We start from the raw sequence: 13,884 nt of genomic DNA, 5'->3' as shown, positions 1-13,884 counted from the left end.
TTGTTCGCTCTGAGGTGGTTCATGCATCCCAAAGGAGAAGGAGCTAATCCCTTGACTAAAGGAGCTATCCCTTTGAAGGAGGGCCTTATCCCTTTGAAGGAGGACCTAGTAACTTCCCTCCATTGCACTATAAGTATAGGCATTGGGGTGAGGGCTAGAGAGGTTAAAAGATGAACATTTTGAGGGTAAATGCTGGTGAAATTAAGACTTCCTAGTTGAGCTTAAGAGGAGAGATCACATACCTTGTTGGCTTCATTGGGGATTGAGTGAAACTTGTCAAAGTAGAGGAGACTTCTTGTTGGACCCTGGAGAGCTTGTACAGCGTCAAGGCAAAGGTTGTAAAGTTCTTCTTCTTTTGAATTAATACAATCAAACTCATTTTTCTCAACAAGTATCTTATGTTATTTGTTTTATGGACTCCTTGACTTTCATGTTAAATATGTTTTATGCAATTGGCTTTTCAGGTGCTATTTAATTTGTTTGCCTTGTTTGTGTTTGCAGATTCGCGAAGAGGAGCTCATTTGGATCAAAGAAGCGAGGGCATCCACAAGCTTGCGTTGGACCTAAGGTAGGCCCTAAAAACACTTGTTTGCTATTGTTTACCAAAGCATATTTAGAGAAAGATAGTGTCTGGTTGGTTTGCTTGTCATTAGGTCTTCTTTAGATTCTAAGAAGGTCTATCTTGTCCGCAAGATCGACTTATTCCGTGTGACAAAATGGCGACCATACTGGGGACTTGATTGTTTTCCTTGTTGTTACTTTGACCTGAGAAACTCTATTTTTGTTTCTTTTTTTGGCTTCTTGTGTGTAAAATTGGGTAGAGTTTGTAGATCCAGAGTTATTTTTCGTTTTTCATAGCTTTGGGAGAGGACCACACCCTAGCCGTTTGACATAGTGTGTACTTACCCACAGCTTGGCTTTTAGCACAGAGCGGGACCGCACCTGTGCCAACTGTGGGCCTGCGGACCCTGTCAAAATTTTGAAAAACCTAAGATTTCCTCTGTTAGTTTAGTTTAGTTTTTGTTTAGATGTTATTATCTCCTGCCCAGACCTGCATATAACATGTCAGAAGCTTTTTTTAGGTTAATTCCACTAGCATTCCTGTTTTTAGCTTTTATCAATTGGGTGTTTTAAGTCTCTTTTTTGAGAAATTCTTAATTTGATTTCCTTTGGTCATTACTTGGAAGTTTGTCTCAGTCTTTTCACAATTTTGCATCTTTTTGCTTTTGTTTTTGCAAAAAAATTTCCCCCTCATTCGCCGGGGGGGCGGGGGCGGGGGGCTAAATTGTGTATGAGTGTTAATTGCCTTTGAGTGTTTTTATTTTTTGATCTTTGGAACTCTCACCCAATTTTCTCGACTTGCACTTGATTGGTTCTTAGATTACATTAGAATCATCTTGTGTTTGAGAATTCTCTTGCATAGATCACATTTGCATAATTAGAATTCTCATTTTCAGAATATGAATGAAAAATGTGCATAGATTACATTTGCATACTTTTCAAGTGAATTGTGCATAGATTACAATTGCATAGTTTACATTCTGAAAAATCAATCGTATATTTAGATCAGCTTTCTTTGATTTGAATTTACATATTTTTATCTTGTTTTTAACATACAAAAAATAAAAATAAAAATAAAAACTGTTTTGGAATTGATTTGCATTCGTTTTTCTTGATAAAATTAGTGCATTAGAGAATTTGTTATATTTTCTCTTAGTGATCAATTTTTTGCGTTGTTGGAAGTAAATGGAAACTCTCTCCTTACTTTAGTTAGGATTCATCGAATTGAAAAGATTACATTATCATATTCGATTGCATTCAGTTTTGAGTTGGGTCACAACACCATTGGTTTCGTATCCATTTACCCCTTTGAGTAATAACAACTTAAATAACACAGCGCTTAATTAAAATTTATCTAGTAATTTTTGCATTTTTAGGGCTCTTTCCACCAATCTAGCTTAGGCTAGTGTCTTGGAATAGGTTTTAGTTAACTCTCCAAGACAGTAAAACAAACAAGTAGCTGTATCTTGTGGTAGGGAAGAAATCCAATTGTTGCATTTATGCTCTGGGAAAGCTCCTCTTAAATGAGAAGCACGAGATCGTGTCCGAACCAGTGTGGGAATCAATGCTTCCTCATTGGGAACGATGCCAGATATTCACGTATTAAAAATGGTAAACCTCGGATTATCCATTGTCGAGGAGCCTGGGGTCACTTGTTGGTAAACCTTGGATTATGTCAAGGAGCCTTCAAGGGGATTGAGCTTGCTACTCTGCCCCTGCGTGTATATCGGATCGTAGACTGTTCCCCCAGGTATATTTGTTTCAGTTGGTAGCCTTAGTGACCATATCCTTTAGGATTCTTCCTAAGGTGACAGTGGTGGGAAGATCCCACTGTACCTGGAGCAGATGTCGGCTAGACTCACTTGGATCTTCTGGGGGGTTCTCTTCACTCGAGACAGTTAAGTGGAGGAATTTGTGCCAGTCTATTCATTAAGCAGGTTGCCAGGGTAACTGTTCCAACCGCCATTTCTGTATTAAACTCTGTGACGTTGGATTTCATCACCAACTAGTGTTTTCAGTACGGAAAGTTACTATTTGTGTGTGGTTTGACTCCTAGATTTGATAGTGCGTGTTAATTTGTTTGTTTTTACTTTTAGAGACCATAAGTGTGAATTATTAATTTTAGTTTTAAATTGTTAATAAAATTCACTGAAGTTGAATATAATGGCAACTGTTCCGGAATTTACCGACCAAGGAACCCCTCTTAACGAGGATCCTAGTACTTTTCCTTTCCTTGGAAAATGTTGGTCCTCCTTATATGGCTACTTTGTCATTACCTAGATTTACAATAGGTTTACCGATATGGTTATTTTCAACTTCGTTGGCTCCAAATACTCTAATTGTTCCACCTCAACCGAATGCTTCACCTCAACAGAGTTCACCATCTCAACATCACCAACCTTCTGTTGACCCTTTCCCTTCTTCGCCTAATTTTTCTTCCTCCATTTCTTCCTCTTCACTTGGTAAAAGCCTCGATGCTAGTAACCAAGTGGCTAAGAAGAAGAAGAAAGGGAAGAAGAAGAAGAAGAAGAAGAAGAAGCAAGATAAGAAAGAAGTCAACCAACCAACCACGACTGTAAGTGTTAGTTGTGTTGAAGAAAACTCCAACATGCATTGTAAACCCAAATACCCTTGCAGGCTTTGTAAGGGTGACCACTTCCTTATCAATTGTCCTGGTATTCCAAAGGTCTTGGAAGTATGGTCAGAAAAATCTCATCAACTTTCCATTGATCCATCAACCAGTGATAGTCAGGTTCCTGGGAAAAAGGGTAAAGTTAGGTTTCCTTGTAAGTTATGCAAAGGGAGTCATAAAACTCACATTTTCCCCCACATGGATGAAGCCTCAAAATTGTTGGAAAACCTTACTGTTCCACAGCAAGAATTTCCAACTGGTTACCGTAAAATTTCTCCCAACCTACCGTCAACTAACGAAGTGATTGATCTAATTTCAAGTACAGTCGATCACACTCTTCCATTGGAGAGTGAAACTCATGTCACTCAGGTTGATGATCCATTAGTTGATCAAGTGGTCGATTCAATTTCACGTTCGGTCGATCCCACTTTCCCTTTCGAGAGTGAACTTCATACCGCCCAGGTTCTTTTTGTTCCATCAGATTCTTCTATGCCGGGGGGAATTTCACCTGTTTCTACAGAACCCCCTCCAAGTACTGAGGTCTTTTCCTTTGATTGGAATAGACTGACAGAACCTCGTCTTCCTTCCTCCATCCCTTTCCAAATCATTGTCAAGGCTGGTGGTAGGGATATGCATCGCACACAGGTAGATGAAGGTGCTTCTGTTAGTATTTTAACCTCAACTGCTTGGAAAGCTTTGGGTTCCCCTCAGCTTGCGCCTATTACGCAGAATCTAAAAGATTTTAACAGAACCATTAGCAAACCTTTAGGGATCCTTCCTAATTTTTCCATTACCTTGGAAGGTAAAACTGTCTATATTGATTTTATGGTAGTTCGAGGTCCCTTGGATTTCGATTTACTCCTTGGACGACACTATGTTTATGCAATGAAAGTTGTCGTATCGACACTCTTTCGCGTGATGTCTTTCCCTCACAATGGAAATATTGTGATTGTAGACCAGATTTCGTTCCCTAGTCTTGTTTCAACTACACATAATATGACACCCCTAAATGTTCCTGATTCTCAAGTGGTATCTACCTCACCACGGGTTAATTATGTGGCAACTGGTCCCATATTTTCAGTTACCGATGTAAGTGAGCCTCTCATTTTTTGCTCATCTTCCTTTCATTTAGATCCGGTAATTGACATGGAAAACTCTATGGGATTATTTGAACGTGATGTTCTTATCCCTTTGGAGTCCCTTGACATGTGTTCCTTCCAGAGAACTATTCTTCCTTCTGATGAAGACCTCTTGGAAGCCATGATCAAGGTGTGTCCATTGACATGTCTTTCTTCCAGTTGGAAGCCATGATCAGTGAGTCGCGAGGATAGTTCCTTTTCCTGTGCCAACCTCGTTAAAAAATGAAACAGGTTTCCGCGAGGATAGTTTTTTCCTGTATCAACCTCGTTAAAAAATGAAATAGGCTGTTGCGAGGATAGTTTTTTCCTGTATCAACCTCATTAAAAAATGAAACACGCTTTAGCGAGGATAGTTCCTTTTCCTGTGCCAACCTCGTTAAAAAATGAAACAGGGTGTTGCGAGGATAGTTTTTTCCTGTATCAACCTCGTTAAAAAATGAAATAGGCTTTAGCGAGGATAGTTCCTTTTCCTGTGCCAACCTCATTAAAAAATGAAACAGGGTGTCGCGAGGATAGTTTTTTCCTGTATCAACCTCGTTAAAAAATGAAACAGGCTGCCCAGAGGATAGTTCCTGTTACTGAGTCAACCTCGTTAAAAACTGAATCAGGTATGAGGACAGTTCTTTTCCTGTGTCAACCTCATTAAAAAATGAATCAGTTGGTCAGAGGATAGTTCTTGTTACTGAGCCAACCTCGTTAAAAAATGAATCAGGTGACGATATTTTTATGTAACAGATTGCCCCCTAAAGTGCGAAGTCTGTAGTAGATGAGGATTTCATTTATCATATAGGAAGAGTGAAGTACTTTATCATTTCGAGGATCAACTTGTGGAGAGCCTGGTCAGAACCTGTAAAAACATCCAGGGGGGGCGGCTGCGACCTTTGGGAGCCCCCCCCTAGAGGGGGGTTTCGGGGGTAGCGCCCCCGAAGCTAAAAACAGCTGTAAAATTGCCTTGTAAAAGTATAGTAATTTCTAGTCAATCTGGGCCGTTTGTTAGGCGGATGATCTGAGGGTAGAACTTATGTTTAGTTTAGGGTTTTTTTTTTCCCTAGAAGGCAACCCCTCTCTTTGTATGAGGGTATTGTATTTGAGGCTGTGTGATAGATGTGTATTCTGTGAGTGAGAAACAGAGAGGTGAGACTGTGAGAGAAAACAGAGGATATTACAACGGATTTGTTGTAGGTTGTGTCTCTTCATTTTGCTGGATAATAAAAAGGAAGGACTGGCTGTTCGGGGTGGACGTAGCCCAAACTGGGTGAAGCACGTATATCTATGTCTCTCTTGTTTTGTGCGTTTTCTGTGTTTATATTTCTGCAATATTTTATGTGTTCCATTGCTCTGTAATATATAATTTTCTAACAACTGGTATCAGAGCCGAAGGTCTATTTGGCTGATAAACTCGTAGGAAAGAAGGGTTCCTGGTTCGAGTGGGAGCAATGGCGGAAGATGGTAAGTTTAGGGTCGAGAAATTTAACGGCCAAAACTTCTCGCTGTGGAAGATGCAGATGGAAGATTATCTGTATCAGAAAGATCTATACCTACCATTGGGCGGAAAAACAAAGATGCCGACGGGTATGAAAGACGAAGAATGGAACCTTCTCAATAGAAAGGCACTCAGAACAATACGGTTGTGCCTTGCTGCGTCAGTCGCCTTCAATATTTCGAAGGAAACCATGACAGAGGGTTTGATGCAGATGTTGTCGAAACTATATGAAAAACCCTCGGCCTCAAACAAGGTATTTCTTATGAAACGGTTATTTAATATGAATATGTCGGAAGGTGGATCTGTTGCAAACCATTTAAATGATTTTAATACAGTTACAAGTCAGTTAAGTTCTGTAGGGGTAAACTTTGATGATGAAGTTAGATCTCTGTTATTCTTGTGCTCGTTACCAGAAAGTTGGAATGGTTTGGTAATGGCCATTAGTAACTCCATTTCTGGATCTAGTACTTTAAAGTTTGATGATGTTGTCGGTGCTATCCTTAGCGAGGAAATGCGACAGAAAAGCTCCGGTGAGACATCGGGAAATGCTTTGAGTGCAGAGTCTAGAGGAAGAAAAATGGAAAGAGGAAAGATCTCAGGATATCGCAGTAAATCAAGGAAAGGCAGATCCAAGTCCAGATCGGGGATAGTGTGTTGGAAATGTGGAAAGAAAGGACACCTAAAGAAAGACTGTAGATCTCGGAAGGGAAAAGAAGGAGATGCACAGCAAGAAAACAATCATGAAGCAAATGTGACAGGTGAGGTGTTACAAGATGCTCTGATTCTTTCTTTTGAAAATATTACTGATTCCTGGGTGGTAGATTCAGGGGCTTCATTCCATGCCACACCTGATAAGAAATACTTTCATGACTATGTTCAAGGAGATTTTGGACAAGTTCGTTTGGGTGATGATAAACCTTGTAAAATCGTTGGAATGGGTAAGGTTCTTGTAAAACAGCAAAATGGAAACCAATGGCTATTAAAGGAGGTAAGGCATGTTCCAGATCTAAAGAAAAATATGATTTCAACAGGGCAGTTAGGCGGTGAAGGTTGTGTGACAACTTTCACAGATAAAGCTTGGAAGGTCACCAAAGGAGCCCTGGTAATAACAAAAGGCGAAAAGGTTGGTACATTGTATTTATGCAATGGTATTTCTAACTCTGTTAATGCTTTAACTTCCAAAGGAGCAGATGCAGCATTATGGCATCATAGGCTCGGACACATGAGTGAAAAGGGGATGAAGATTCTTCACTCAAGGAATTTGTTGGCGGGTTTGAAGAATGTTGATTTGGACTTCTGTGAGAATTGCATTTATGGAAAACAGAAGAGAGTCAGATTTCTCAGAGTTGGGAAAGAAAAGAAGAATGAAAAATTAGAGCTTGTGCATACAGATGTATGGGGACCTGCTCAGGTATCATCTCTTGGTGGCTCTCGTTATTATGTTACTTTTATTGATGATGCAACTAGAAAAACTTGGATTTATTGTATTAAGAATAAATCTGATGTATTTGATACTTTCAAGAAATGGAAAGCTTTGGTTGAGATTGAGACAGGAAAGAAATTGAAGTGTCTTAGATCAGACAATGGAGGTGAATATTGCAGCAAAGAGTTTGATAGGTACTGTTCAGAGCATTGAATTCGCAGAGAGAAGATAGTTCCAAGAACACCACAAGAAAATGGTGTGTCAGAAACGATGAACAGAACAATCATGGAGCGTGCAAGGTGCATGAGATTGCATGCAGGATTGCCTTTACAGTTTTGGGCAGATGCTGTAGATACTGTTGTTTATCTAATAAATAGAGGGCCTTCAAGTTCCTTGGATGGTGGTGTTCCAGAGGAAGCATGGATAGGTAAAAAGGTAAACTACTCTATTTTAAAGCCTTTTGGTTGTGAGGCCTTTGTCCATATTGATAAAGAAAATAGAACAAAGCTTGAGGCAAAGTCAAAGAAATGTACCTTTATTGGATATGGTGTTAATGATTTTGGTTATCGCTTATATGATTACGAAAATCACAAAATCATTAGGAGCAGAGATGTAATATTCAATGAAAAGGTCTTGTATAAGAATCAGTTGCAGGAAAAGAAACAGGAAAAGGAAAACAAGGAATACGCAGTTTTTGATGAAATCACCGAAAAAGTAAAGGTGCCTAAAAATAATAATAATCAACAACCACAACAACAGCAACCACCACAACAACAACAGGCACCCGAAACACCTGAAAGTGGTGTTAGAAGATCTACCAGGATAAGTAGACCCCCTGAACGATACTCTCCTTCATTATATTATTTATTGCTGACTGATTCCGGTGAACCCGAATGTTATGAAGAAGCAATGCAGATTGAAAGCAGGAAGAAGTGGGAGGTAGTCATGGAAGAAGAGATGGACTCCTTAATGCATAACCAGACTTGGGATTTAGTCAGGTTTCCTGTAGAAAAAACGACATTGAAGAATAAATGGGTTTACAGGCTGAAGGAAGAAGATGGAGGAAAACAGAGGTATAAAGCTAGACTTGTGGTGAAGGGGTTTGCACAGAAGAAAGGTATTGATTTTGATGAAATATTTTCTCCTGTTGTTAAAATGACTTCAATCAGAACTATTTTAATTCTTGTAGCAGCTGAAGATTTGCTGTTGGAAATAATACTGAGAGGGGGGGGGGGGTGAATCAGTATTATCACATTAATAAAACTTTTTCAATTCCATAATCAGATTCATATATGCTACTTCCACAACTTCTTAAGATTAAGTTAATCGATCTTCAATGAGTGCATTAGGACATTATCAACCATATTATCAGTTAACAGATGCAGTAACATAAAGTAGATCATCACACATAAGGCACACATATGAACACAATGATATAAGGTGGAAACCCAATGCGGGAGAAAACCACCTGCTGCAAGTCATCTCAATCTTCTTCTTAATAAGAAAATTCTTTTACAATATTTGTACTGGTGCAGCCTTATACCAGTAGAGGAGCTACAACCCCCTTTGCTCTTGTACTAGCCGATCCATTTACTAGTACGCAGGCTACTACCTGCTACAATGCTCCAAAGATTTCCTTTAGCTCTTGTACTAGCTTAGATACTAGTACGTAGGCGCCGGCCTACAATCTTCTCTCCTTCAAGTACCACGTTTCATCAATTTTCATACTGGATACATTGAGGCACAACCCATAATCTTGAAAGGCCACATTTCATCCAATTTTCATACTGGACCCAACAACAACATTGAAGCTCAAACAACCTTCTGAAACACCCAATCAACTGTAGTAACTAGATCAACAATAATAGGACCAAACCCAGGATGCAACAATGATAAACAAAGATTTTAAGAGAAGGAAGCACCCTGCTCAACTGCTAGCCTGAGTCCGGACTCACCCTGCTCAACTGCTAGCCTGAGTCCCGGACTCACCCTGCTCAACTGCTGGCCTGAGTCCCTGGACGCACCCTGTTCAACTGCTAGCCCGCGTCCCGGACGCACTCTGCTCAACTGCTAGCCTGCGTCCCTCGCTCTGAGTCTTTTGAACTGCCTGCGTCTCGGCGCACCTGAACCCTTCTGCGCCTGCGTCCGGCGCACCTGAACCGGTTCGCTCCTGCGTCCCGGACGCACCTGAACCCTTACTGCACCTGCGTCTCTTTAGATATGAAAGATATAAAGACTTCAAGACTAACCCAAACAGTCAGATCTACAGATCTGATCGTGCGCCATAGCGATCATAGTCCATTAGAAGATTCGCCTTCATAGATCTGGACTAGATCTCACCAAAAGATATTCAACAAAGATGGTGCCTAATCCAAATGAACTCCTTTGCTTTATATAGGCAAGCTTCTCCCCAAAACATGGAACAATACCACGAGCCGACACCATAGAAACACAAAACCGTCGGCTAGATACCACACAAGAAACCCCCACGTGCTTTTCTCTGCCTTGAAATGTGTGCACTGGGTGGACGCACCTCCTGAACGGCTGGCCTGCGTCCCTGGACGCGGGTTCTACATGGTTTACCTGCGGGGACGCACTTTCTGTAAGGTGTACCTGCGTCCTTCATAATTTCAACAATATTTGAACCTCTGCTTACAAAGAGCTTGCCATTTGATTCCTTTGAGCTATCCTGCATCTATGTATTATGTTACATCTGATATCTCTTCTGAATGTATATAAGTGAGATGGTCTTTTATGAGAGTGTTGCCATCAAGTACAACATATGCATCATAATGCCAACATTTGCATCTTGAGCAGTTAGATGTAAAGACAACCTTTCTCCATGGGGATTTGGAGGAAGAGATATATATGCAGCAGCCACAAGGATATGAGGTGAAAGGGAAGGAGAAACTAGTGTGCAGGTTGAAGAAGAGCTTGTATGGCTTAAAACAGGCTCCAAGGCAGTGGTATCTAAAAGACAAGTTTATGTCTGAACAAGGTTATACTAGATGTCACTCTGATCGTTGTGTTTATTTGAAAAAGCAAAATGATGGCAGCTATATTATATTGTTATTGTATGTAGATGACATGCTTGTTGCAGGATCTAACATGCAGGAAATAAATGTGCTCAAAAGAAAATTCACAAATTCATTTGCAATGAAGGATTTGGGAGCTGCAAAACAAATCCTTGGTATGAGAATAACTAGAGACAGGAAAAATCGTAAATTAACATTGTCTCAGAATGAGTACATACAAAAGGTGTTGAAAAGATTTAACATGCACAATGCAAAACCAGTTACTACACCTTTTGCTAGCCATTTCAAACTTAGCAAGTAAATGTGCCCAAAGACCCAAGAAGACATGGATTATATGTCTAAAGTTCCATATGCATCATCAGTTGGAAGCTTACTGTATGCAATGGTCTGCACAAGGCCTGATATTGCACATGCAGTGGGAGTTGTAAGCAGGTACATGAACAATCCAGGAAAGGAACATTGGATGGCAGTGAAATGGATTCTCAGATATTTGAAAGGTACCACAAATCAAGCATTATGCTTTGGTGGTTCAAACATCTCCCTACAAGGATATGTTGATGCAGATATGGCAGGTGACAGAGATAACAGGAGGAGCACTACAGGATATGTATTTACTGTTGGAGGAACAGCTGTCAGTTGGGTTTCAAAAATCCAAAGTGTTGTTGCACTTTCAACAACAGAAGCAGAGTATGTTGCTGCTACAGAGGCTAGTAAAGAAATGATTTGGTTACAAAGGTTTATGGGTGAATTGGGTAAGGAGCATGATATGGGCACGTTATACAGTGATAGCCAAAGTGCCATTCATCTTGCAAAGAACTCAGCGTTTCATTCCAGGACTAAACACATACAGCTCAAGTATCATTTCATACGATCAGTGTTGGAAGATGGAGAGTTGAAGCTGGAAAAGATACAGACTAACTAGAATCCTGCAGATATGCTAACAAAAGTTGTAACCAGGGAGAAACTGAGAATATGCTCAGTTTCAGTTGGTCTTCAATGACGACGATGAAGATGAGAAACAACCAGGTCCAAAGAGGAGTCATTGTCCAACAAATGGAGCAGCGGTGGAGTTGCTACAATCAGTCTCCAAGTGGGAGATTGTTGGGTGTGGAGCCTGATTATCTTCTATACTCAAAGGTATCGCCACATAGGACCCCAACTCGAAATGGGGGTGGCAACGCCGCCTGTAAAATGTTCGCTGTAGGGGGGGTCCAGGGGGGGCGGCTGCGACCTTTGGGAGCCCCCCCCTGGCGGGGGGTTTCGGGGGCAGCGCCCCCGAAGCTAAAAACAGCTGTAAAATTGCCTTGTAAAAGTATAGTAATTTCTAGTCAATCTGGGCCGTTGGTTAGGCGGATGATCTGACGGTAGAACTTATGTTTAGTTTAGGGGCTTTTTTTGCCCTAGAAGGCAACCCCTCTCTTTGTATGAGGGTATTGTATTTGAGGCTGTGTGATAGATGTGTATTCTGTGAGTGAGAAACATAGAGGTGAGACTGCGAGAGAAAACAGAGGATATTACAACAGATTTGCTGTAGGTTGCGTCTCTTCATTTTGCTGGATAATAAAAAGGAAGGACTAGCTGTTCGGGGTGGATGTAGCCCAAACTGGGTGAACCGCGTATATATGTGTCTCTCTTGTTTTGTGTGTTTTCTGTGTTTATATTTCTGCAATATTTTATGTGTTCCATTGCTCCATAATATATAATTTTCTAACAGTTCTTTTCCAGTGTCAAGCTCGTTAAAAAATGAAACAAATCCTCCTCTAATTGAGTCGAGAGTTTGACTAGATCTCATAAATGTTAAGTTGTATATTTAGGTTAGTTATTTTAGTTTTTGCATAATTTTCTTACAGTTTTAGGTCGAGTCTTTCAAACGATCTCGTAACTAAACCTTCATTCCATCCAGCTAATAATTACCAGCAGCGTACTTAGTTGAATGAAATGAAGCTGGGGGGGCATGCGCTCTAGCAGTTATGCTTAGGGGGCATCAAGCACAGTTTTCTCTCTGTTTCAAGCTTGTGTAAAAATGAAACTACTTTGAAGCATAGTTTTTCTCTGTTTCAAGCTTTTGTAAAAATGAAACCTATCTCGAGTAAATTTCAGTTATTTTCAAGACTCGTTAAACTCATGAAAATCTCGAGATTATTTTGCTATCTTTCATTCTCATAAAACAAATGAAAATGCCAAGTTTTTTCCGTCTTTTCCTGCTCATAAATTAAATTGAAAGTCGGCCATATGAGTACATTTTTATCATTTTTTCGAACTCATTAAAACTTACGAAAAGTGAAAACCATGAGTACATTTTTATCATTTTTTCGAACTCGTTAAAACTTACGAAAAAGTGAAACCTTAAAGTCACCTTTAAGCTCTTTTCTGACTCCTAAAACATGAAAAGATTGCCGAGTTTTTCTTTTTAAACTTGTTAAAACAGAACTAAAAGACGGTCCACTTACAGCTCTTTTCCGACTGTAAAAACATGAAAATATTGCCGGATTTTTGTCGTTTCAAATTCAATATTGGTTATAAAATGACGTGTCATTGATCGCTTTTTTACTTTTTTGGGTCAAAGGAACTAATAACGAAAATTACTCCTTGGTCGTAAAAGATCAAGCGGTTCTCTCAAGTATTATTTTATACTTTTTCGGGCTTGGGAGACACAAATTTACGAAAAAGGTCAACCCTAGAGTCCTCTTAAGTTTTTCAGACTCTCTAAAATTGAAAAACGCCGAGTTTCTCCTATACTGGACTCGTTAAAATTTCACAGTAAAGGACCTGTTCAATTACAAACAGGAACGAACCACTCCTTCTTAGGGTTCGAATTTAAACTAAGTTGGACTCATTCGAAGGATGAGCTTATAATCAAGCAAATGATATCCTCCTCAAGCTTGTCAAAAATAAAGAGGTACTTGCCAGAAATGGTGGGGGAAAAGAGAGAAAAATGAGTCTGTTTGTCATACTTTGTAACCACTCTTGAACACGACACTTTTATTCACCTGAGTTGGGAAATCCTTTGCCTAACAGTTGATCAAACCACATTGAAAGTCTTCAACCGGTTTCTGGGTATTAACTTTGGGTCAATTGTCACCAAGCCATCTGTCGTGTCATTATGTGTTCAAGAGGTCACTGCCAATAAGCCATTCATATGCAAAATATCTGTCATCCACCTTGACCATCCCTAAGTCAACCTTGCAACTAAATTTCTTCTTTGATTTCATGTTGTGGGCTTGCCTACGATGGATCGCTTTCTATCAACATCAACTTATTATCTAGAAAGATGATCTAGGAATCGTCAGTACCTTGAAATCTGCATGCCTCAATGGCAGGTTTCTCGCCTTTTACGACAGTTTACATCATTGACTTTCGATCGAAGGATTCTGTGATATGTTCAACATCAACACATCTATTCACATCTCATGGATTGTACTGCGTACTTTGAGAGCCATTGACATCACTGGTGGTTTCTCTCACACTTGTTAATAGTTTACATCATTGACTAGTAATCAAGTGGTTTCTACCATGTTCGACATCAACACATTTATTCTCATGGATAGAATCGTACTATTTCGGGAAGTAGAAATGAAGACCGTGGATCTAGTTTCCACCATCCAGGCTGC

Source organism: Pinus tabuliformis, chromosome 5_2 (genome assembly GCF_031772625.1).
Source record: "Pinus tabuliformis cultivar Carrire ecotype Pingquan chromosome 5_2, CPIR1, whole genome shotgun sequence".
Classification (NCBI taxonomy): domain Eukaryota; kingdom Viridiplantae; phylum Streptophyta; class Pinopsida; order Pinales; family Pinaceae; genus Pinus; species Pinus tabuliformis.
This window is presented reverse-complemented; position numbering follows the sequence as displayed.